Below are 26720 nucleotides of genomic sequence, written 5' to 3'. Positions count from 1 at the left end.
GAGAGGTTGGTCATGGTGAGAATCTACTCCTGCCTAAGCAAAGACCTGGACACACTGCATTTTGCTTATGCCACCATAGGTCTACAGTGGATGCAATATCACTGGCTTTCCACACAACCTTGGTTCACCTGGACAATAGCAATAACTATGGCAGGCTGCAGTTTATTGATTACAGCTCAGCATGCAGAACAATCAGTTCTAACCAACAATCACCAAGACTGGGGCTCTGTAAACCCTTCTGCAAATCAATCCTTAATTTCCTCAACAGGAGGCACAGTCAGTGCAGATCAGAAATAACAGAGATTGTGGCACAAGGGCTCAAAGGGTTGTTTCTGGCAACATAGCAGCGCAATTTGTCACAGCAGTTTCTCTGGGGTCAACAAAAGGTGTTACCATTATACTTAAATGTGTGTCTAAAGATCGCAAAATCCTGCTATACATTAACAACTCAAAGGACTGCACCTCTATATCATAAGTGAGTTGCTGTCGGGTGGAGGTAATGAAGGAGCAATGCTATGTGATGCTGCCTGAGTTGATGGAGGCTTACAGTCAAACAGTGAGTGGTCGTCATGTTTGCTTTCCTTGTGTTTGCAAGATCCCTTTGGATATTGTTAATTCAGTACGCCACAAGTTCCATTCGCTGATTTATTGGATGTGAGCAGGGAAAGATAGAGTGGTCCTAGTCCTTGATCATAGCAATAATTAGGCCTGTTTGCAGCCACCTAGAGTGAGAGGGCAAGAATAGAGTCGGAGCTACCTTCCCAGGGTTTCACTCAGCAGAAGACAGGCTTTGTTTTGGCCGACTGCAGATATTTTAGCAGCACTCAATAGACTCGGGCCTCAAGCTGCAGGGTCACTTGCTTTTCAGCCGCAGAAGGAGAGGCCTCCTAGCCAATTAAACTCCAGTTGAATTGAGCATCTCCTCTTTGCTGACAATCTTTGCACCCCAGGGGTGCGTGCTTAGTCTACTGTTCTATTCTCTCGACACCCACGACTGTGGGCTCAAAACATCTGAAATACAATCTATAAATTTGCCAATGACTCAACTGTACAGGAGTGAGATAGATCAGCTGGTTGAGTGTTGTCACAGCAACAACAATGTCAGTCAGATCAAGGAATTGATAGTGGATTCAAAAAGCCAAGTCCTCATTAAGGGATCAGCAGTGGAAAGAGTGAGCAGCTTCAAGTTCCTGGATGTCAATATCTCTGAAGGTCTATCCTGGGCCCAACATAATGATAGAATTACAAAGAAGGAAAGACAGTGGCTGTATTTATTGTGAGATTGAGGAGACTTGTTCTGTCACCTTAGATATTCTACAGGTGTACTGTGGGGAGCAATCTAACTGGTTGCATCACCATCTGGTATGGAGGGGTCATTGCACAGGATGAGAAATGCGGCAGAATGTTGCAAACTCAACCACCTCCATCATGGGCACAAGCCTCCCCAGAATGAAATGCAACTTCAAAAGGTGATGCCTCAAAGAGGCGGCATCCATGAAGAAGTAACCCCATCATCCTTGACATGTCTTCTTCTCATTGTTACCATCAGGGACGGGGTACAAGAGCCTGAAGGCACACACTCAATGTTTCCGGAATAGATCCTTCCTTTCTGCCAATCAGACCTGTGAATGGACTATGAACCTTTGTTCATTATCTCATTATTTGTTATATTTTTACTCTTTTGGTGTACTATTATATTTTATTTATTTTGATATATATTTCTTACTGTACTTCATAGTTTTTTTATATATCATTATTCTGTATTGCAAAGTATTGCTGCTGCAAAACAACAGATTTCATGACATATGCCAATGATATTAAACATGGTTTTGCCAATTAGGTAAGTTTAATTTCTCAGAAGAAAACAGTTTTATCTGATTTTAAAATTTAGTTGATTCTCTGTTGAGCTCTGTTAGAACTGAAATAAACTGGCTTCTCGCAGAAGATCAAATGGAAAACAAGTGGACTGAGGTGTTTTAAATTAATACTTGTCAGGCCTCAGACAAAGAGAACTGCCAAATTTAGCTATTTCTCATAGTAAATGTTACCATCCAGGTAGTTTAGCTGGAAGGGTTCTTAACTGTTGCAGTCCTTGGACAGTCCAGGATTCACTGGTGGAGAAGACTGGGAACAGAAGAGGATCTGCTTTTAGAGATGAGAATTGGGTATGTTACGGTACAAGAAATAATGCAGGATTGGATAATCAAGCTGGGGGAAGAAAAAGGGAATCAGATGACAGGGTTTTGCGAGAACAAGGTTTGATTACAGGACAGACTGGAGACAACATCACTAATACGTCAGAGGTAGAAATAATGCACAGACAGTAGGAGAGATACTGAATCCTTCTTTGTAAACTGATGGAGGCAGATCTTTGAGGCACTCTTAGTCATTTTTTAAAAAAATTCTACATATGTGCTCAAGGATGGAAGCACTTGTTGAGCACAGGTGTGCAGCCTGTAGAATTATTGCCTCACAATGCCAATGAACCAGGGTCAATGCTAACTCATGGTACTGTGTGTGTGAGACATCTGTACAATCTTTCTGTCAACAGGTGGAATTCTTCTGGGTGCTCTCTCTTCCTCATGTGTCCCAAAGATATGTCAAATTTGCTTAAGTTGACTTCGAGCTTGGATTCCAAACATGCACACAGACAAGGATAATTTGCATACTACAACTCAGTAACTGAGGTCAAAATAATCTTGGCTGTGCAGTGGGGACAGCCAAGGCTGAATGATTTCACATTTGTCTTGTAGATTAGTTTCAATGCAAATGGAAACTTGTTGAAGGAGAGGTGCAGTTTGCTGTAGGAAAGATTAAAATAGTATTTGCTCTCACAGCGTTGGTTGCTGCAGGTTCATGAGGTAGAATTACAGCTTCTATGCCATTATATAAAAGATATAAGAAGCAGATGAACTTAGCAGGGAAGAGAGATTATTTACAGACTTTCTCAATGGTGGGGTCAAAAAGATAAGTGAAGTTAACCAAGGAAAATGTATTATGATTGTTGTTGCTACCAGCATTTCTCTTGAAGTTAGCTTACATTGAAGATCAAGTCCACAGTACCTCTACATGGACGATTTCTATGCTATCGGTACAATGGCTTAGAGAACAATTTATTAGCCACTGGGAGAAAATGGGTAAGCACCTACTGATGACTTTCTCAATAATTACAGTAATCAGATGGTCTTGTAGATGGTCACTTCAATAGTGTCTCTGAAATATCTTGCTTTGTCCTCCTTTTCTGCCCAGAAATTGCAGCTGAAATAGTGAAAGTCTGAGTGTTCTTTCTTGTACTTCAGCAGGGATGTCATCCTCTCTCATGGCATTTTCAAATGATATTTGACCTTTTCAACTTCTGGTCATTCTGAGGTAACAGAGAGACTGGACTTTGTAGTTTATAATGGAATAGAAACAAGAAAGCCACATGAAGTCTCAGCAGAGAAGTTTTTTGAAGTACATTGCCCAATAACTGCTGAAACTCTATTGTTCTCTATAAAACTTCTTGCCTAAAGTGGGGCTGCCCCTTGGTTATTTTAATCACAAATTCCACCTTGAAGAATTACTGCAATTTGTGATTTTTATCGAGTTGTATCTGCTGTGCTCTGTTGACCCAATATCTACATTTCAAATCACAGTTATATTTATTGGCTATCAACACTAAAATGCTTAAAGAGCAGTTTTTTAAATTCCTTAAATAAAAACAGAAAGGTCGAGTGCTTGCTGAGCCATCATTTGGATAACAATTTCTGCATAATTGCACCATAACTGCAGTAAAGGCAGTCCAGTCACAATCTCTGGCAAATATTTGTTACTGTGAGTCGTTACATTTAGTTATTTCTTAATAATATATTACAATGTTTGATGAAACCACACTTGGTTTGGTTCATTATAATTGCTGGAGGATAGTTAATGCCAATTAAGAATGTTTTGACAGGAACCTTTCAACTTATTTCTGAATTTCAAATGATCATTCCCTTCCCTGTGCCTTGCCTGAACCTCCAGTGGGATGTCTAAAGGTGAAGGCCTCAATGGCCAACATAAACCTTTCTGAAATGATTCTGCATCATTAATCTTCATTGTTTCTTTTGTTTGACATTTTTTGCTAATATATGTGGTTGAACCCCCTTTTACTGGGTGTCTCTGGAAAATCAGCTCAGTAGCTTCCCTCTAACAGCCACTGGATTCTGCGGTGAGAAACCCACCTTTCTTAGTCTTCTTATCAAACCCAAACAAGCTGAAAGCAGTGCAGATGGCTCTTACAGAACAGCGCTGCTGAGGACCCGTGACTCTGCCTTCAGAGCGGGCGACAAGGCAGCCCTAACAACAGTGAGGGCCAAACAGTCCCGGGCCATCAGAGAGGCAAAGCGTGCACACGCCCAGCGAATCCACAGCCACTTCCAGGACAGCGGCGACATGCGGCGCATGTGGAAGGGCATTCAGGACATCACCAACTACAGGACAACATCAACTGACTGTGCGGTTGATGCCTTCATCCCAGATGCGCTGAATAACTTCTATGCTCGTTTTGAGACAGAAAAGTGATGTGCAGCGAGGAAGTCCACCCCTCCTCCGAATGACCAGGTGTTGTGTCTCACCATGGCTGATGTGAAAAGAACCCTGTGCAGGGTCAACCCACGGAAGGCTGCTGGACCAGACAATAATCCTGGTAGAGTGCTTAGAGGATGTGCAGACTAGCTGGCAGATGTTCTCACTGACATCTTCAACATTTCCCCGAGCAGCACCACCGTTCCAACGTGCTTCAAGGCCGCCACCATCGTCCCCGTGCCGATGAAGTCTTCAGTGTCCTGACTCAATGACTACCGTCCTGTTGCACTCACATCCATCATCATGAAGTGTTTTGAGAGACTCATCATGAGGCACATCAAGACCCTGCTTCCCCCTCACTGGACCCCCTGCAATTTGCGTACCGTCCCAACCGCTCAAGAGATGACACCATTGCCACCACCCTCCACCTGGCCCTAACCCACCTGGACAGAAAAAAACACACATACGTTCGGATGCTGTTCATAGACTTTAGTTCAGCATTCAACACAATCATCCCTCAGAAACTGATTGGAAAGCTGAGCCTACTGGGCCTGAGCACCTCCCACTGCAACTGGATACTAGACTTCCTGACTGGGAGACCGCAGTCATTCCAGATCGGAGGCAGCATCTCCAACACCATCTCATTGAGCACGGGGGCCTCCAGGGCTGTGTGCTCAGTCCACTGCTGTTCACTCTGCTGACCCATTACTATGCTGCAACGCACAGCTCGAACCACGTCATCAAGTTTGCTGGTGACACGACCGTGGTGGGTCTCAACAGTGAAGAATGACGAGTCAGCTTACAGACAGGAGGTGCAGCGGCTAAAGAGCCAACAACCTGTCCCTGAATGTGAACAAAACAAAAGAGATGGTTGTTGACTTCAGGAGGGCACAGAGCGACCACTCCCTGCTGAACATTGACAGCTCCTCGGTAGAGATCGTAAAGAGCACCAAGTTTCTTGGTGTTCACCTGGCGGAGAATCTCACCTGGTCCCGCAACACCAGTTCCATAGCAAGGAAAGCCCAGCAGTGTCTCTACTTTCTGTGAAGGCTGAGGAAAGTCCATCTCCCACCCCCCATCCTCATCACATTCTACAGGGGTTGTATGGAGAGCATCCTGAACAACTGCATCACTGCCAGGTTTGGAAATTGCACCATCTTGGATCGCAAAACCCTGCAGTGGATAGTGAGGTCAGCTGAGAAGATCACTGAGGTCTCTCTACCCGCCATTATGGTCATTTACACTACACGCTGCACCCACAAAGCAAACAGCATTATGAAGGACCCCACACACCCCTCATACAAACTCTTCTCCCTCCTGCCATCTGGGAAAAGGCATCAAAACATTCAGACTCTCACAACAGGACTATGTAACAGTTCCTTCCCCCAAGCTATCAGACTCCTCAATACCCAGAGCCTGGACTGACACCAACTTACTGCCCTCAACTGTGCCTATTGTCTTGTTTATTATTTATTGTAATGCCTGCACTGTTTTGTGCACTTTATGCAGTCCTGGGTAGGTCTGTAGTCTCGTGTAGCTTTTTTTCTGTGTTGTTTTCAGTGTAGTTTTTGTATTGATTCATGTGGCACCATGGTCCTGAAAAACACTGTCCTCATTTTTGTCATGTACTGTACCAGCAATGACAATGGTTGAAATGACAATAAAAAGTGGCTTGACTTGACTTGACTTGAAAATGAAATACCTACAGCATAGCAGTAAAAATCTTAACCAGGGTGTTATATGGTAACTCTTCATTTATTTTTGGAACTGGATATGGTTGGCAAGGCCAGTATTTGTTATCCATTCATAATCATGATTGAGAAAGTGGTGGTGAACTCATCATTGTCATTGTGTGTCATGTCATATGACATGGGCGATCATGGTGTTTGACCATGATTGTTCTTGGCAAATTTTGCTACAGAAGCAGTTTGCCATTGCCTTATTCTGGGCAATGTCTTTACATGATGGGTGATCCCAGTCATTATCAATACTCTTCAGAGATTGCCTGCCTGCTCTCAGTGGTCAGAGAACCAGGACTTCTGATGTGCATAATCTACTCATGCTCCCATGCCATCCTGTGATCCTGATCTGGGGCGGGCGGGGAGCTTAGAAGGTGTTACACCCAAGGGTGACCCGCAGGCTGGTGGACGGTAGGGGCACCTTTCATTTCCTTTGGGAGAGATGTATGTCACTCTGCCACCCCAAGTTGTTTCACTACCTTCCTGAATTGCTACAGAGATTCGGTGAGAAGCTGGAAAGGTAAAAGGCCGAAGAAGAAGGATTCTAATGAGAGAGGACAATGGACAATGGAAGAAAAGGAAGGAGGAGGGGAACCAAATGGATATGATGGGCAGATGCTCCTGGTGCAGTATCGCACTGAAGTGTGTTTCACCAACACTGTCGGGCCTCACTGTGAGACTTGACATAAATTGGGAACCACTTTGTACAGCACTTTTGTATTGTCTACTGCAAAAGTCAGAATCTCTTGGTGGCTATTCATTTTAAATCAACATATCATTCCCATTCTGACATGCCTGCCCATTGCCTCCTGTACTGCCACGATGAGGTCAAATTCAGGTTGGATGAGGAACACTTCGTATTCCACCTGAATAACCTCCAACAAGATGTCATGAACATCGATTTCTCCATCTTCTGGTTATTCTTACCCCTGCCTCCTTTTCTCTTTTTTTGATTTCCAAATCTGATTATCTTCTCACCTTCCTCTGGTTCAGCTCCTCCTTCCTTTTCTTACATATTCCACAGTGCTCTCCTGTTAGATTCCTTCTTCAACCCTTTACCTCTTCCACATACCCCATTCCCAGTTTCTTACTCAATTTTCCCTATCCACCCATGCACCTTTCCCCTTCACCTTATCTCCTCTATCCCCTGCCAGCTTATACTCTTTCCCCTCCCTTCAACTTCTTCTGGCTTCTACCCCCTTCTTTTCCAGTCATGATGAAGTGTGTCTACCTGAAACATCAACTGTTTATTTCCGTGCATAGATGCTGCCTGACTTGCTGAGTTCCTCCAGCACTTTGTGCATGTTGCTCAAGATTTCCAGAATCTCTTGTGTTAGTATTTTACTCTACTTCCTCTGCTGTTTTTCTCTTTCTCAGTGTATAATACAAAAGCATTATTATTTTTAACATATTTTACTTGTCTCAAGGCCTTACAGTCATCTATTTTTGAATATTTTAATATGAAATTCCAACACCTATTCCAACAATTTTGTCAACCAATATATTTTCAGCAGATCAGTGTCAAGATTTAATCCCCAAAAAACAATATCTTTAAAATGTGCTTAGCAGTTATCTCTTCAGGAGTCAAGTATTTTTATTTGTTCCCAAGTTGAAGCTTCTCCTGCTGCCTTGCATCATTTCCTGGTGAAGAAAGCAGACAGTCAGTTTGTTCCCATATGATTTGATGGATAATCTCAACCCTGCTGCTAAGATCCATTTGGAAAGTGCCTGGAGTAGCTTGCATGTCGTTTTTCTTTTTCCTCCCTTCCTGTGGAGGAAGACTTAGTCTTGGTTTAGCAAAATATTTTGTGCAGAATTGTGAGTGTAAGAGCATTCTCTACCACATGTAAATGATCACCTTTGGGCATTAATCTACTGCTCCTTCATATCACCTCAATTCCTTTTATCATCTTGAAATCAGGTTCTGAATATTACATATTTTTCCATATCCATCTTACTATATTCTATCAAACTCTTCAGTTCTTCAATACAAGTGATTGCGCTTTGTGAGAATGAACCTGCTGGATGTTTGATTGACAGCAGATCCAACCACAAGTGGCTTGCCAGTTACGAGTATAATAGTGGTGACTGAGACTGAGGTGCAAAAGAATAATAACAGAAAGGGCAGGCAGTAGCCAAGGTAACATTCACAGAATTCAACTGATTCAGTATTGTACTGTAACAGCAGCAGGGACATTCAAATCACTATCTCCAAAAACATTTATCATTTTAAGTCCTTTAATCAAATTTAGTTATTTATGCATTACTATATCACACTATATGCTTGATAAAAGTCCACTTATTTATGTAATACCATTGATTGAAATTGCTGGAGGCTAGTTGATGTCAATTGAGAATACTCTCAGGAGAACCTCTTAACAACAGACAGAATATCATCTCTTTTTGCCTGAATGTAGAAAAGGAAAATACTCAACTAATTTTTGAGCAACTGGAGTATGCCTCAAACAATTGGATAATTAGTGATGACATTGTCTACGCATGCTGTTTCAGAGAACTAAGGCCACAATATTCTTAATGGCTGTCATTATCATCTCAATCTCCAGACTGAACTGCTGTTCTCAGTTCTTTCCCTTTGTTAGCTTATTCCCTGAAAAAAAATCTTGGCAAGTGCACTGTAAAACAGTTTGAACACTTGGGATTCAGCTGCTATTGTTTCTTGTAACCACAATGCTGGTAGTTAACAACTTCTATCATTAGCTACCAGCATCTTGCTATGCTCCTTGGTATTTGACATCCAAATATAGTCAGTAAATATTTACATTTGAACTACCCAAATGTGTTTATAGTGGATGTCCATATTCCACTACCCACAATGAGACCAAGATTGCCCCTGCCTATTTGGTAAACAATGGCAAATGACTTACTCAGTAACGTCCAGCTGTTGTCTTTTTGAACGCAACGTGAGCAGAGTGAAACAGGAGAGAGCTCCCTTTACAGGCAAATTGAGGGAATATTACTGAATCAAATCATCTTGGCTCTATCACCAGTTCATATTTTTACTGCCGAATTCAGCCTTACAAACAGAAATAAATTTTGCACTTTTATGCATTGTGCTGGGGAATAAACATTTGGTTCCTGTGCCAGTTTTGACTTTTAAATTATTTATTTCAATTTTATCATTTTAAATGTCTTTGAAGGTCAGTGACATTTAAAGGACTGTTAAAAATATCTGTGATAGTTTGACCAAAGGCAATCCTTTGGCTTCAGCTTTGCCCTCTGTTTTAGTGGCTAGTAGAACTAGAACATAGAACATAGAAAATCTACAGCACAATACAGGCCCTTCGGCCCACAAAGCTGTGCTGAACATGTGCTTACTTTAGAAATTATCTAGGGTTACCCATAGTCTTCTATTATTCTAAGCTCCATGTACCTATCCAGGAGTCTCTTAAAAGACCCTATCATATCTGCCTCCACCACCATTGCTGACAGCCCATTCCATGCACTCGCCACTCCCTACATGAAAAAACTTATCCCTGACATCTCTTCTGTACCTTCTTCCATGCACCTTAAAACTGTGCCCTCTCGTGCTAGCCATTTCAGCCCTGGGAAAAAGCCTCTGAATACCCACACGATCAATGCTTCTCATCATCTTATAAATGTTTTAGGGTTGGGATCTTCATAGCGCACTGTTTGCAACATTGTGCCCGCAGAAGACAGCCACAATTCAGATCTCACATCTTCCCACATCTCAAAGACGAGTGGGTTGGTGAGGTTATTTGGTCTTTGTTAAGTTTCTTCTACTGTGTGGGTGAGAGGTAGAATTTGATGAGAGTCGATGAGAATATAGTGCAATTATTGCAGGATTCGTGTAAAAGGGGAGTCATGGTTGTGCAGACTCAAAGGAACAAAGAGACTGTTTCCATGATGTATCTCTCTATTACATTTTGAATCTGAATTGGCAACTTTGGGCTTGATCCTAGTTTATTACCGATATCCAGGAATAATCACAATGCAAGATTTGCAGGGAAATAATGGTTGTATTTTACATTCCTTTTGAGAGTGACTAGCTGTTGCTTGAAATTAGTGCCAATTTTAAGCAGGAACAACTAAATTGGTGTGATGAATGAGCCAGCTATGGTGGATTGGGAAAATTAGTCCTCAAATAAATTGTTTCTATCTGACAACAGAGCATAAAAATATACTAAAATAGTAATTGAGGTTTAAAAAACTATAAAGTACTTTAAATTATTAATATTGTTGATGACCTTTTATGAAAGAAGCCAATGCAACAGAGGACCACTGAGTCGATTGGACTGGATGTCCTGCATTCTGAAGGTATAAAACAAGTAACTGCAGAGACAGTGGACGCATTGGTTGTGATTGTCTGAAATTCCCTAAAATCTTCCAAGGTCCTTGTGAATTGCTGAACTGTGCACTGTGCTCTTTGTATTGTGTTCTGTACGCTGTTCATGTTGGCGTCAGCCCACCCAGTGAAATTATTAAATAAGTTCTGTTTCTGCTTGTACTAATGTAAATTGGAGTTTGAATCACTATATTATGAGTATTATGAAACAATATCAGTGAAACTCAGGGTATGTCATGCTTCCAAATTAATTTTCTTACTATTTGAAAGGAAATGCTCCTCATATGGGAAGTTCTAACTAAGCAGTTTCAGAACTTAAAAAATCTATATATGGGTGGTCAAACTAACAGGGAGTATTTTGTCTTGCAATCAACTGTTGATTAAAAATAAATCCAGGGGTGCCTTGGTAGTGACATGATTGGATGCATCATGTGGTTTTAACTGGCCACACAGGCTTGGTCAGGATCTTGGGCCATGAAGAAAGGGTCAGGCCAACAGCAGAGCAGCTGCTCCTCGAGGGTATTCAGAGAAACCATGGTATATCTGACTCTCACTTTACACAATGTATCTTCAAGCTTATGTTTTCTAAGGCTAGCATATCTTAAGTTCTGCAGGAAGACACTATGTGCAAATTATCTATGGCTGGATAGCACTCTTCCTTGTAAGCTAAAGACACATTAATTCTCAACTTCCTTTCTTGTGAACTTTGCAAATACTCACAACAGATCTCTGCAATGATCCAGAACTAAGGAAGTGGGTACAGTGGAGTGTTCTTACTCAGGCATTTGGAGTCTGGGGTGGAGAACAGACTGAGTCTCCAAAAAGTATAGGCATAAGGAAGTAAGGAAGAAAGGAAGTATAGGCATAAGTGGATCATTTGTCTGATTGGCAAGATGTTCCAGGTGGCGTGTACAGACTAGGTGTTGTGTCTGTGCACAATGACATATCAATTAAATAAAAGCAGGCACGCGTGAGATGGCTTTAACTGGTGTATTCACATTGCAGAGGAGAGAGCGAGCGAGAACAATGAGCAGGCATAGACAGCAGACCAATACCTGGTGCAGGGGGAGTGGATCATTGCCCTAAAAGGAACAGATCTATACATTACGCTTCCTCCCTCTTGAGTTTAATGCAACATAAAACTGTATATGTTCAAATAAACATGCTTTCACGGTAACAGTCCATAACTAACTTCACAGTTCTAAAGGTTCATTCTTTTGGGTGGTGCTCTGTTACTTTCAGTATAGCGCCTCTGGACCTGTGGAGTGGCATCAGGTTTGGAAGGTGTCTCATCTAAAACAACGTTCTCAGTTTCCAGTGTTTCATTGCTGTCAGTGATATCATCACTGAGAGGTAAGTCCAGTGACTGGAGGATTCGACTCAGGTATGTTCTTCAGTTAAGCATCCAGCATCTGGTCCACATGACTGTTTATTCAGCACTTCCCTCGGAGGTCTGATTTCAGGAGGTCTGTGTGAGATTTCGGATTCCTGTTCATGAACAGCATTGTAGGTGTTTGATTTCTCATCACTTGAACAGAGTTCCAACATACAAAAATGAAGTTGTCCTCCTTGTGCTGTAGAGAAATGTCCTCCTTGTCCGGCACTTTAATGGACTTCTTGAAGGTTTGGATAAACCTTTCAGCTAACCCATTCATTGCTGGGTGATGGGCTGATTTGAAATATCTAACATTTTTTCTTCATGAACAATCAGAATTCTTCTGACATGTATTGTGGTATGTTGTCACTCACAATTTGTTCTGGTAAGCTATTTCTATGGAAAATAGTCCTCAGAGGGTAGACAGTCTTTGCTGAGGTGGTTGACTTCATTAGTATAACCTCCTGCCACTTCAAATGAACATCCACTGCAATCAGAAACATGGAGTCCATGCATGGTCTTGCAAAATCAATATTTACTCTTTGCAGTGATGATGACGGACACTCCCACAGGTGTCATGGTCCCTGTGGGGTTGTATTTTGAACTTCTTGGCATCATGAAGAGCTTTTGATCAAGTTTTCAACCTGTTTATCTCATCCCAGCCACCACACATAGCTCTAGCTTCTTCTTGACTGTACCCAGTTGTTATTCATGTAAATTTTCTAACACTCTGGTGTGCCGTTTAGAGAGAACCACAACACAAGTTCCCACATCAACATTTTTTGACATTTTCTGAGAGTTGGTCTCATCTCGCTGAGAACTCTGGAAACATAGGGTTACCGTGGGTTACCATAGGGTTACCGTGAGCTGGCCATCCTTCCATGGTGATTTCATAAACTTTTGACAATGTCGGGTCATTCCTTGTTTCCCTTTGTATTTTGGAATTTGTTACTGGCAACTGGTCCACCAATCCAGTGTGGAACACTTCTATTGGGTCACAGTATGAAGATTTTCCTTCTTCAGAATCAGAATCATATTTATTATCACCGGCATGTGACGTGAAATTTGTTAACTTAGCAGCAGCAGTTTAATGCAATACATAATCCGGCAAAGAGAGAAAAATAATAATAATTAATAAAACATAATAATAAATAAGTAAATCAAATACATATATTGAATAGATTATTAAAAATGTGCAAAGAACAGAAATACTGTATATTAAGAAAAAGTGAGGTAGTGTCCAAAGCTTCAAACTCCATTCAGGAATGGGATGGCAGAGGGGAATAAGCTGTTCCTGAATCGCTGAGTGTGTGTCTTCAGGCTTCTGTATCTCCTACCTGATGGTAACAGTGAGAAAAGGGCACTGCCTGGGTGCTGGAGATCTTTCATAATGGACACTGCCTTTCTGAGACACCTCTCCCTAAAGATATCCTGGGTACTTTGCAGGCTATAGCCCAAGATGGAATTGACTAGATCGGGGGTCGGCAACCCGCGGCTCCGGAGCCACATGTGGCTTTTTTACGTCTGTGCTGCGGCTCCCTGTTGCTTTGGGAAATAATTGGCGACCCTTTTCCTGGCACATCCGAACCGACTCACAATTAGATAGCCTACGGGGGTTTGCGAGCACAGAGCTTTGGAGCCTCTGCGCCATGGGGGGCAGGTTGAGGGAGGCTTAAAAGTGAGGCTGAAGATTTCGAATAAAGTTTTATCCTTCGACTGCAGTTACCGACTCCGTGTCGTAATTTTAGCGCTGCGTTTAGCACACCGCTACATGGTCAGTATTTAATTAAAATGTATTTTATGTTAGTTGTTAGTTTTTGAAATGTAATTCTAAATTTGAAGATTATGGTGATCTTGTACAATCTAAATAAGACGTTGTGGCGACCCATTTCCTGACACATCCGAACCGGCTCACAATTAGCCAGCGTTCAGGCTAAGGGAGATAGCCTACGGGGGTTTGTGAGTACGTGTCTTTTGCAGCATCCGCGCCCATGGGAGGCGGGTTGAGGGAGGCTTAAAAGCAAGGCTGTTTAGTTCGAATAAAGCTATCTTTGACTGCAGTTTACTGACTGCGTGTAGCACACCGCTACAACGTGTTTTTATCGCTGGCTGTCCAGAGGGGAGGTGCTGAAACGGTTTGTCGCGTGTCTGGAAGAAGTGAAAACTTTCCTGGGCAGCAAAGGGCTCAACTTTCCTGAGCTGGAACAGCCAGAGTGGCTGGAAAAGCTACACTTCATGGTAGACATAACAGCGCACCTGAATACGCTGAACACAGCTCTTCAGGGGTAAGGACGTACAGCCCTGCACATGTTGGAGGATGTTTTGGCATTTGAGCGCAAGTTGACAGTGCTTGCCAGAGATTTACAGAAAGGCACATTGTCTCACTTCCCCAATTTGAGAGAGTTCAAACAAGGTCACGACATGATAAATTCGGAGTATTTACATTCTGCAATCATCACAATGCAAACATCGTTTGGGAAACGCTTCTGTGAGTTCAGAGAGGAAAAAAACACATTATCCTTCCCGGTCACTCCCCTAAGCATCGATCCATCCCTACTGAATACGACTGCATTGTCAGGTGTGAGTCAACCTGACCAAGTATGATAAATATTTTAATTGCCTATTATTTTACATATATTCATATGTTTTCATTGTTCAGTGAAATAGTCCTTTTATTTTTCAGGTTGACAGCTGGCTGACGTTATTTTTGGTTTGCTGCTGGCGGCAAATTTAAGTTTGGCGTTTTTCATAAATACAAGAAGGACTCAAATAGACGTTGAGTATTTTACTTAAAAGTAACCTTCAACCCAACGTCTTTTTTTCGGAGTTCAAAATGTTTTTGTTGCATGCAGAAATGTAATTTCATTTTCTCTGCAGGAGTTCATCAATTTCATAAATGCAACACATTATAGTTTGTTTATACATAGCATAAAGGCAAAACAAAACGTTATATGCAGTGTTATTTCATTTTAAATGTCAAACGGGTTTTGCGGCTCCCAGTGTTTTCTTTTCTGTGGGAAACTGGTCCAAGTGGCTCTTTCAGTGGTAAAGGTTGCTGACCCCTGGACTAGATTAACAACCTTCTGCAGCTTCTTTCAGACCTGTGCGATAGCCCCTCCATACCAGACAGTGATGCAGCCTGTCCATGGTATGCTCTCCACGGTAGAACTATAGAAATGATTGAATGTATTTGTTGACAATAGTGGAAGATGTGACAATCCATCAGCGTTGTTGTGTTGTTTGATACCATTGAACTCTACGTTATAAGTGTGGACTCCTAGGTATAGTGCCCAATGTTGTAACCAGGTAGCAGTCTTCACTGGAATTCCTTTTCTGGGATTGGAAATGGGTACAGGGTCCCAGTGATCTGTCACTAGCATAAATATTTGTCAGCAGAGGTAGTGGTAAAACTATTTTATTCCCCATACTAGACTCAGAGCCTCTCCATTGATCTATGTATAGTTGTGTTCTGCGCTTGTCAGTGATCTTGACACAACTGCAATTGGGCATTCAGATTCATTGTTCATAGTTTGTGACCAAATGGCACCAATGCAGTAAGAAGACACATCACACTCCAGTCTGATGGGCAGAGGTTGGTCATAATGGGTGAGCAGTTCATCTAATGTTATTAAAATCTTTGTTTCCTTGAATGCTGTTTCACATCCTTCTGATCATTTCTACTTTGTTCCTTTCAGCAACAGTGCATTCAATAGGTGCAGCACTCTAGCAATGCTTGGGACAAACCAGTGGTAGTAGTTTACAAGGCCCAAGTATGACCTGAGTTGTGATATATTTTCCAGTCTGGATGATGGTAACACTGCTGCAATCATCTCTTGTGACTTCAGTAAGCCATGCTTGTCAATGACATGTCCACAATATCAGATTTCATTCTTGAAAAACTCACATTTCTCTCTCTTTGCTCACAGACCACATTCACTCAGCCTGGTAAGCACATTAGCAAGGTTCTGGAGGGGCTCTTCATCATTTTTGCCAGTCACAATGATGTCATCAAGGTAACATTGTGTTCCTGGGATATTTTAGAGCATTGTTCCATTGCTCTTTGCCAAATTGCTGGAGCTGATGCAATGCTAAAATGAGATGATTATACTGGAACAGTCCCTTGTGAGTGTTGATTCTGAGAAACTTCCTGCTTGACTCCTCAATTGCCACTTGCAGATAGGCTTGTGACAAGCCAGTCTTTGAAAACCTTTCTCCACCTGCTAAAGATGGAAAAGTGTCTTCTATTCATGGCAAGTGATAGTGCACAGTACACTACACAGGGTTGATGCTTACCTTGATGCTTATCAAATATGCAAACAGCTCCAGCCTTCCGTTTCTTGATCACTGGGACAATGAGCATGTCCAATTGCTTCACTCAACCTTGGAGAGAATTCCAGATTCCTCCAAGCTCTGCAGTTCAGCATCCACTTTAGGACATACTGTGTAAGGAACTGGATGCGCTTTGTGGAATCTTAGTGTTGCTGCTTGATTCAATTCAGTTCTGGTAGTCATGCCTTAGAGTTTACCAACCCCTTCTCAAATGCCTTCTCATTAGTATTAAACAGCTGTGCCAATCTCTGATTAGTACTACCATTTGGGCTGCCATTGCCTGTTGATGCCATATTGAGAGCTTTGACTGATTTTTCTCAAATATTCATGTCCGAAAAGTACTGGCTCTCTGCTTTTCAACATAAAGTTCTAACTGCTGTGCTTAGCCTCCATACATCATATTACTTTCAATTTGCCTTTGGAAGACTCTTTTTGCCTTGCACACTTTCTCTATCTCAAATTGTCGGTGACACTGCAGATTTTTTCTTTGAACCAACAGTCATTTGTATCATTGATGGATATTCCACATTGGTAACATTTTTGGCTTTTTCACCATTCAGGGACATTTTATGCATTTCACCTTCTAACTTTTTGTTTAGTCTGCTGTATCCTTTGCTGCAGACTCTAACAGTATTGCAATGTTCAATGCCCCATTCTAAGGTTAGTTCTCTTTCTGCCAGTAGCCTCGTTACACAATGCATTGAGTATGCATGCCACATAGAAGCCTGTCCATTCATACATCAGAAAGTCCACCTCTGAAGTCATAGTACTGGGAAAATTTGGACAGTTCTGCATTGTATTCAGGAAGGCTTTCATCTTTTGACTAATTCCTTTCATAAAATCTAAATTTTTCAGCAATTACCAGCAGTTTAGGGCTCAAGTGATTTTGTAAAGTTGTAACAATTTCGTCAAGTGTCTTGCTTGCAGGCTTTGAAGTGGTTGCTAAGTTGTGTAAGAGACTGAATGTTCTTGGACCCATTAAGCTAAGAACTGTAGGAGCTTTCTTTTGCTCCTCCATGTTGTTTGCGTTATAATAGTTCCACCCTCTTGATATATGACTCCCAGCATTCATTAGCGCTATCAAATTTGCCAGCTTTCCCGACTGAAGCCATCGCCTCTTTATTTTCACTTTAAATTCAGCGCGTCTTTCACTGTTGCTAAGGATTGTACTCATCATTTGTTCGCATCCATGCCGGCCTTCTCTGTACTGTTTAACTCTCACTGTTTCATCCCGTAAGCAAGCATGTGGGAGATGGCTTTAATTGGTGTATTCACATTGCAGTGAGAGAGAGAGAGAGAGAGAGAGAGAGAGAGAGCGAGCAATGTGCATGCATAGACAACAGATCAATGTGTAGTGCTAAGGAGGTGGGGGTGGGAGTCTTTGCTCTAAAAGAAATAGATCTACATATTACTTGAGGCCTCAATATTTTAAAATGATTGGTGTAAAGATAACAAAATATACTTACTAAATCTGCTGATGACAGAAATGTAAAGTAGTATATGCTGTATTCATTGGAGTTCTGAAGAGTGAGATATGACTCTATGGGAACAGTATAAAATCCTGAGCAGTAGGTATGGAGAGAGTGTTTTCTTTTGGATGAGAATCTACAATGAGCATTCAGTTCAAAAATAAGATGTTACCCCATTTAGCTTAGAGGTGAGATCAAATATTTTCTCTCAGATATTTTTAGAGTTCTCTTCCTTGGAGTGAAAGCAGAGTTTTTGTCTGGATTTAAGATATTAAGAGATTAAGTTAAGAGATAGGTAGATTCTTGTAAAGGCAGTAGGTAAAAGTTTACTGCAGGTAAACAAGAATGTAGTGTTGTAGGCACGGTGAGGTCAACTATACTTACCATTAAATTGCAGAACAAATTCAAAGAATTCTGCCTCATAATTCATATACCCAGGTAAGCAGAGTAGAGTAGCATCACTGCCATAGTCTGCAAAGGAATTCCTGAGAAAGTAATGTTCATCTTAAACATATATAACAAACTACAGAGCGCTTTTCCAACCTCCAATCAATACTGTACATCAATAATCAGGCCAGGAGCCTAAATGTCATGGATGCACCTGCACCAATTTTAGAACATGGAATAATCATTGTTCAAGTTACATTTATTGCCTGCCACATCATTTCCATGTTTCCTGAAGCACACAATTATTTGCATAAAATATATTTTCTTGTGAGGATTAGTGCTGTTAACATGTATCCTGCTGTGTGTAGATAACCTAACATATTGTTTTCAGGACGTGACATTCCCTCCTGCAATGCTCCACAGTCCTGGCATTCTTAGTTTCAACAAAGGCTATTGTACTTGCCTCCTGCTGTATTTTCATATGGTGGGCCTGACAGGTATCAGCTCTCTTTGCTTCCAGTATGCATCTTATTGACCAGAACCTACAAGTCCTTATAAATGAATGTGAGAGCTGTCTTATTCTGTCTTTTTCTGTCACCTCTACAGCAGTCTTTGTATGTGTGTGTGTTTTTAGTCATTTTTCAGATCTAGATGTTACTGGCTGAACCTCATCAGAAATTACTACATATTCCTAATTGTCTGGGATTACTGCAGACCATCGTATGAATGTACCTCTACAGTGCTATTGGACTTGGACTTTCTGGAATTAGATCCAAGGACAGTGGTGATATATTTCTATGTTAGGATGGTGTATAACTTGTAAGAAAACAGTGGTCTTTCCATGTGTTTGAAGCCATTGTGTTTCTTGATAGTAGAGCTGCAGGTTTAGGAGATGATTTCAGAATAACGCATGGTACATTTTGGAGAGTGGCTCACTACATGTTGGTGTGGGGGCAAATTAATGTTTAAAGTAGTTCATGTGTTGCTTCATCCTTGATGACATTCAGTTTCTCGAGGGTTAAAGCTTCACTCCTCCAGACAATTGGAGAAAATTCAATTGCATGCCCAATATGCACTGACTGTATGGAGGAAAGGCTTTGGAGTGTAAGATGATGAAATACTCACCAGAGGACCCCCAAGCCATTGACTGTCAGTTGTAACCACACTAATTAGACCTTATGCTTGCTGCAGATTACCATTGCCTGACAAATGTTGTGTTGCCGCTGTTTTAATCCCAGAGGAGTGTGTTCTTTAGGGCTGATGCGCAGCAAAGTGTTGGGAGCTGTGCTAAACTGAGTGAGATTTATCTGGAATCAGATCTGTCTACTTAATTCTGGATTTAAGCCACCTTTCCTACCATTTAAACATAGATTTTAACCAATTTTATAAGTAATAAAACTAGTCATGAACACTAAATGCCAACCATGTTTTGGCACACCAACAGCTGGTGTAATTCAGTTTTAAGCATGTGTAATTATAAGGAAAGAAAGGATGTCCTGATGGAAGATTAAGGTTCTGTTTCTCCATCCCTCAAAGTCTTAAGACATAGAAGTAGAATTAGGCCATCATGGCTGATCCCAGATCCCTCTTAACCCCATACAACTGCCTTCTTGCCATACCCTTCGATGCCTTGACCAATCTGGAAACTATCAATTTCTGCTTTAAATGTACCCACAGACTTGGCCCCCACTACAGTCTGTGGCAGAGTATTCCAAAGATTCACCCTCTCTGGCTGAAAAAGAACCCTCCTTACATCAATTTTTAGATGTGCCCTCCAGTTCTGGATACCCTCACCATCAGAAACGTCCTCTCCACATCCAGCTTATCTAGTCCTTTCAAAATTTAGAAGGTTTCAATGAGATACCCATGCATTCTTCTAAATTCCAGTGAGTACAGTTCCAAAGCTGTCAAACACTCCTCATACGTTAACTCCTTCATTCCCAGAAGCATCCTCGTGAACCTCCTCTGGACTCATTCCAATGACAACACGTCCTTTCTGAGATACAGGGCCCAAAGCTGTTGATAACACCTGGATAGCTGTGGCCTGATTAGTGTCTTATAAAGTCTCAGCATTGTCTGCTTGCTTCTATATTCTATTCCCCTTGAAATAAATGGCAACATTGCATTTGCCTTCTTTTCTACAGACTGAACCTGTAAATTGCAGTATGATTCCAATCATATTATAATTGTTGTCTCCTAATTGTTCCTTTATATTAAGCTCCCTAATAGGATTTGGGTTATTACACAACATCCACTATAAGATAGTCTCTCCCTGACTAGGCTCAAGCACAAGTTGCTCTAAAAAGCCATCTTGTAGGCATTCAACAAATTCCCTTTCTTGAGAAGTGATGCCAACCTGATTTTCCCAATCCCCTTGCATACCAAAATCTCCCATTAAAATTGTGACATTACCCTTATTACATGCCTTTTCCAGCTCCCTTTGCAATCTCAACCTCACATCTTGCTACTATTTGGAGGCCTTTTCATGATCCCCATAATTTTTTTTTTCATCCTTGCAGTTACTTTACTCCACCTGCAAAAATATGGCATTCTCTGACCCTACCTCGCCTCTTTCTAAAGAGGTAATTCCATCTCTTACTAACAGGGCCACATGACTGCCTCTGTCTTCCTGACTGTCCTTTCAATACAAAGTGTATCCTTTGATGTTAAGTTCCCAACATTGGCCTTTTTTCAGCCATGACTCTGTGACGCCCACAACGCCATTCTGACTAATCTTAACTGTGCCACAAGTTTGTTCACCTTATTCTGAATACAATGTGCATTTAAATACAGCAGCTTCAGTCCTGCATTCTTCGCCCTTTTGAATTTTGCCTCTGTTGTACAACTTAACTCTTTCTGCAGTTGTATCCGATCATTGGCTTTCCTTCCATACATTCATATAATATATTACATCATCTCTTTGTAAACTTGCTGGTTCATCCTCAGCTCTATCATACTTCTTTCCATCCCCCTGCCAATTTGTTTAAACTACTCCCAAAAGCTCTATTAAACCTGTCTGCAAGAATATTGGACCCCTCGGATTCAAGTACAACCCGAATCAGGGACACAGCTGACCCAAATGAGGTACCAGTTATCCAGAGATCTGAATCCCTACCCCCTGCTCCAATTCTTCAACCACTCATTTATCTGCCACCTCATTCTATTGCTTTCCTCACTGTCATGTGGCACAGGAAGCAATCCTGAGATTATTACCTTTGAGGTTCTGCTACTCAGCTTCTTTCCTAACTCCATGTATTCTTTTATCAGGACCTCCTACCTTTTTCTGCCTATGTCATTGGTACCAATACCAATATATACCACGACTAATGGCTGCTCACTGTCCCTTCAGGATATTGTGGATGCATTCAGAAACATTGTGGACCCTGGCACCTGGGAAGCAAACCCATCAATGTTTCTTTTCCACATCCACAGGATCACCGATTTGTCCCCCGAACTATAGAGTCCCCTATTACTGCTGCCATCCTCTTCCATTCCCTACCTTCTGAGCCAAAGAGCGAGACTCAGTGCCAGAGGCACGGCCACTGTTGCTTCCCCCAGGTAGGTCAAACCTCCCCCCACCTTCGCCCAACAGTGCTCAAAATGGAGTACTTATTGTTAGGGGCACAGCCACAGGAGGGCTTTCCATGATCTGACGTTCTCCTTTCCCTCTCCTGACAGTCACCGATTTATCTGTCTCCTGCAGCCTTGGGTGACTACCTCCCTGTAGTTCCTGTCCATCACCTTTTCACTTTCCCTAACAATCCAAAGGTCATCGAACTGCAGCTCCAGTTCCCTATTGTGGTCTCTAAGGAGCTGCATCTTAATGCACCTGGTGTAGATGTGGCTATCAGGGAGGTTGGTAGTCTCCCGGAAATCCCACATCTGACACCCAGAACAGAACACTAGCTCTGTTGACATGCCCCCTGTTCTCTCAAGAGTTAAATAAGAAATAAATAATGAACTTACCTTCTGACCTACAAATCATAATCACTAGCTGGTGCGGTAAGTTGCAGGGTATCCTGATAGGTCACATCTGCAGACACACTGTGTACTCACTGATTTGGGAGTGGATGTGAAGTGGAGTTCAGTTGGTCACCCTTCAGTTCAGGGTATGAATGGTGATTTGTGAGTGGTCAAGCAGGAACAGAGATAATGATTGACATGCCACAACTCCCCCCCCCCCCACACACACACGCACATATGTACGCTAAGCTGTTTTGCTGCCTCACTTGCAGAATCTAGCATATTTACCCATTTATTTCATTTAGAATTCTAATTAAAATTATATATACACAAGAATGTCTGCAGATGCTGGAAATTCAAAAGCAACACACAATATGCCGGAGGAACACAACAAGTCAGGCAGCATCTATGGGAATGAATGAACAGTCAAAGCTTTGGGCCAAAACCCTTTTACAGGACATAGTCATTTGAAGAAAGATGTGACCCTACTTCAAACTGCATACCATAGTCATTTCTATTTATTTATATACTGCATTTTAGTAATATTTCATTAAAACAGTAAACTTATCAAGGCCCATTCAGAAACTCCTGTGGCTCCCAGTTTCTTATTTTTTACTTGTGGCCCCTGTGAAATCTGGCATGGTACCCGGTGGGGCCATATGGCTCACCTTAAGGACCACTACCTAAAGAACAGAGATGTTTTTTCCACAATTGATTAAAATACAGATTGCTTTCTATTTAGTCATGGCAAAAACAAGGGAGACAAAGGCCATTTAAATCTTCATTTGGGAAGAGAATTACATGAAGCATAATGTTGAAAACAATTGCATTATATTAATGGTCTTAAAGATTGCTTTGAAAAAACAGTCTCTGTGACATTTGAATGCTGCTGAAAGTGGGCCAAATTATTTTATTTTCCTATTTTTGTGTCCTAGTTTTCTCCTGAAGTACTGCTTTAATATTAGGTTATAATTTCATTTTTTCATTAGCCTGTTGGGAAATCCTTTATGCATTGTTTAAACAATAAGTGTAAGCTCTATATAATGAGCATAAATTATTATTATTACAGTACTCAGTTTTTGGCACCAAGGTTGAAATTCATTTACCTCCCTAGTTGTCAAATCAGCTGGAGGTGTGTTATTCCTTTGTATATCTACAGTGTAAAAAGTGGCTCCTGCAATGCTTTTTGATAAGGGATTCAGTTTTTTTGAGATTATGCCAAATCAGGAGCTGTGCATGACTCAGGAGGAACTTTGAGATGCTAGCACTTCCATTTTCCTGCAGCTACCCTTCACATAGTTGAGAGATTTAGGTGAACTTTCAGCTAAAGAATATTGAGGCTCTAAACTGTTGGAGTGCCTCAGAATTTATGTGTCACTTGCACTGAATTGCCAGTTAGTGGTACCCACTAGAGGATGCAGCAACTGAGATGCCATTGATTGTAATAGGAAAGTGATAAGAATTTCTGCTGTTTAGATCATTCGATAATGTGTGCTGATCTGAAATCTCTTGTCCCAATCTTCACAAATTCAATTTCAAATGGACATTTGAAGGTAGAAATCAGGTCAGGTAATCTTAGCTGATTACCTTTCCTTCTCTCACACCGAAATTTGTCATACACATCCAACAAGATAGCACTGTTGAGAGATTTAGGTGAACTTACAGCTGAAGAGTACTGAGGCTGTAAACTGTTGGAGAGCCTAAGCATTTACATGTCACTTGCACTGAGTTGCCAAGACCACAGCAAAGTCAAAGGATTTGATATGGGACATTCATGATTTAATTTCCTCCACATTAACTACATTTTGAATTGCGGCTTTCTTCATATATTTGAGACAGAAAATCTCTGCATTTTTCCAGATCTAGAAATGTATTTCTCAATTTTCTTCCAGCAGTTATGAAACATTCATGAATATTCTATTAAATATTTGAGCTATATTCCTATTTTAAGACCTTTTTGATGTCATCCAATGAACAGTTTTATAAGTTTGTGATTCTTGGGCAAAGTCATGAGTAAACATTAGAAGTTTGGAGAGGAGGGGACTTCAAACAGGTCTGCTACTGAGGTTAAAAGGCAGGAATGGTTCGTGGCAGTGTAATGGAGCTTTAAACAGTGGCCAAATGGCATTTGGGATTGATTAGTAAGAACAAATTAAAGAACGGCAGGGGCAAAGGCAGCAGCCATCGTCAGAGTGGACATAGTCACAGTAGTGATCTTATGGCTTTAACTCGTTGAGGCTTCTGTGAAGGTAGACTTCACTCAGAGAAAGCAAAGGAGAGAAAAGCGCAAGTATTTTTTTCCCCTTCTCCTCTTTATATCAACTCAGCTAGGACAGTAGGGATGTCAGGCAAATATAATGCAATGCTTCTGTTGCGGGACTGGGATGGCAGGGAGATGTCCAGTATCCCTGATGACTTCAACCGCGAGATGTGCATCCACCTGCAGTTTCAAACAAACCACATTAAGGAGATGAACTGTGGATCATTCTGGAGGCTGAAGGGGTGATAGATAGGACATATAGAGAGATAGTTACACTCAAGGTGCAGGACACAGGGAGGTGAGTGACAGTCAGGAAGAGGGAAGGAGTTAAAAGCCAGTGCAGAGTACCCCTGTGGCCATCCCTCTCAAAAACAGGTATATCACTTTGGATACTGCTGGGGGGTGGGGGGATGACCTAACAGAGGAACTCACAGTGATCAAGTCTCTGGCACTGAGTTTCCCTCTGTGACTCGATAGGGAAGGGGGAAGAAGAGGCATGCTATAGTGAAAGGGAATTTGTTAGTTAGGGAAACGGACAGTAGGTTCTGTGGGTAAGAATGAGTGTAGAGATTGTCGAGGCAGATGCTGGTAAGTCCTTAGTCAAAGTTGGGAAACAAAAGGTTGAGCATGATGTGACAAAATCAAGAAGGGTGAATACAGGATTGAAGGTGTTATATTTGAATGCACGCAATATACGGAATAAGGCAGATAAACTTGCAGCACAGTTGCAGATTGGCAGGCATTACTGAATAATGGCTGAAAGATTATAGCTGTGAGCTTAACGTCCAAGGATGCACATTGTATCGAAAGGATGGGCAGGAACGCAGAGGGGGTGGCATTGCTCTGTTAGTAAAAAATGAAAGCAAATCATTAGAAAAAGGTGTCAGAGGGTCGGAAGGTGTTGAATCATTATGGATAGAGCTAAGGAACTGCAAGGGTAATAAGATCCTGATGGCATTTGTATAAAGACATCCGAACAGTAGTAAGGATATGGCCTGTAATTTACAATGGGAGGTAGAAAATGCAGGCCAAAAGGGCAACAGAACAATAGTCATGGGGGACTTCAGTAGGCAGGAGGATTGGGAAAGTCAGGTTGGTGCTGGATTACAGGAGGCAAAATTTCTAGAGTGCCTACAAAATGGCTTTTTAGAGCAGTTTGTGGTAGAGCTCACTGGAGGATCAGCTATTCTGGACTGGGTGTTGTGCAATGAACCAAAATTGAGTAGAGACCTTGATCTTGATTTGAAATCACCCTGAAGTTTAAGAAAGGGAAGCTAAAGTCAGATGTATCAGTATTACAGAGGAATGAAAGAAGAGTTGGCCAGAATTAATTGGGGGAAATAAAAAACACTGGCAGGGATGATGGCGGAGCAACAATGGCTGGAATTTCTTGAAGCAATTCAGAAGGCACAGGATGTATACGTCCTTAAGAGGAAGAAGTATTCTGAAGAAAAGATGACACAACTGTGGCTAACAAAAGAAGTCAAAGTCAACATAAAAGCCAAAGAGGGGGCATATAAATAGAACAAAAAACAAGTGGGGTTAGAGGATTGGGAAGCTTTTAAAAACCAACAGAAGGCAGCTAAAAAGTCATTAAGAATGAAAAGATGGAATACAAAAGTAAGCCAGCCAATGATATTAAAGAAAATCCCAAAAGTTTCTTCAGATACACAACGTGTGAAAGTCGCGAGAGTGGATATCAGAACACTGGAAAATTATGCTAGAGAGGTAGTAATGGTGGGGGGGGGGGAACAAAATGGTGGATGAACTGAATAAGTATTTTGCATCTGTCTTCACTGTGGAAGATACTAGCAGTATGGTGGAAGTTCCAGGTGTCAGGGGACATGAACTATATAAAGTTACTGTAACTAGAGAGAAGGTTTTTGGGAAACTGAAAGCTCTGAAGATAGATTAGTCACCTGGACCAGATGGGGTACACCCCAGATTTCTGAAAGAGGTGACTGAAGAGATCATGGAGACCATGGTAATGTTCATTGTGCTGAGTATATACATCCACTGATGCCTTTGGACACAGCTTCAGTGATGTTCCTGAAATCATTGGGTGCTTTAGGTCTTTCAACATCATACACCCTCCTCCAGGTGACCCAGCCGGGGCTGATCAGACCCCAGCCTGTGTCCAGATGACTAGCTACTTATGACTCCATGGCTCCCCTCTTTTGAGCCACAGCCATCTTGAGGTCCTCTCTGCTGCATCGGTGGTACTGCGGATGGCTCTCCTCTTCCTCTCTCTCTCAATGGCCAAATTGCTGAAGGCTCTGGCTAAGGAACGGGCTGCGAATCCCCTATTTCCAACCTCCACTGGGAGACA

At 41.7% G+C, this 26720-nt stretch overlaps 2 protein-coding genes across 13 annotated transcripts in view; both read left to right on the top strand.

The window, feature by feature from the left end:
• Nucleotides 1-26720, top strand: part of nrxn1a (neurexin 1a) — a 1527797-nt gene that overhangs the window by 869958 nt on the left and 631119 nt on the right. The window lies entirely within an intron of this gene.
• Nucleotides 13756-26720, top strand: part of LOC132402874 (general transcription factor II-I repeat domain-containing protein 2-like) — a 305556-nt gene continuing 292591 nt past the window's right edge. The window contains exon 1 of the mRNA XM_059985921.1: nt 13756-13789. The gene's annotated coding sequence lies outside the window, so the exon portion shown is untranslated. The remainder of the gene's footprint in view (nt 13790-26720) is intronic.

Source organism: Hypanus sabinus, chromosome 12, assembly GCF_030144855.1.
Source record: "Hypanus sabinus isolate sHypSab1 chromosome 12, sHypSab1.hap1, whole genome shotgun sequence".
Taxonomy (NCBI): domain Eukaryota; kingdom Metazoa; phylum Chordata; class Chondrichthyes; order Myliobatiformes; family Dasyatidae; genus Hypanus; species Hypanus sabinus.
This window is presented reverse-complemented; position numbering and strand designations above follow the sequence as displayed.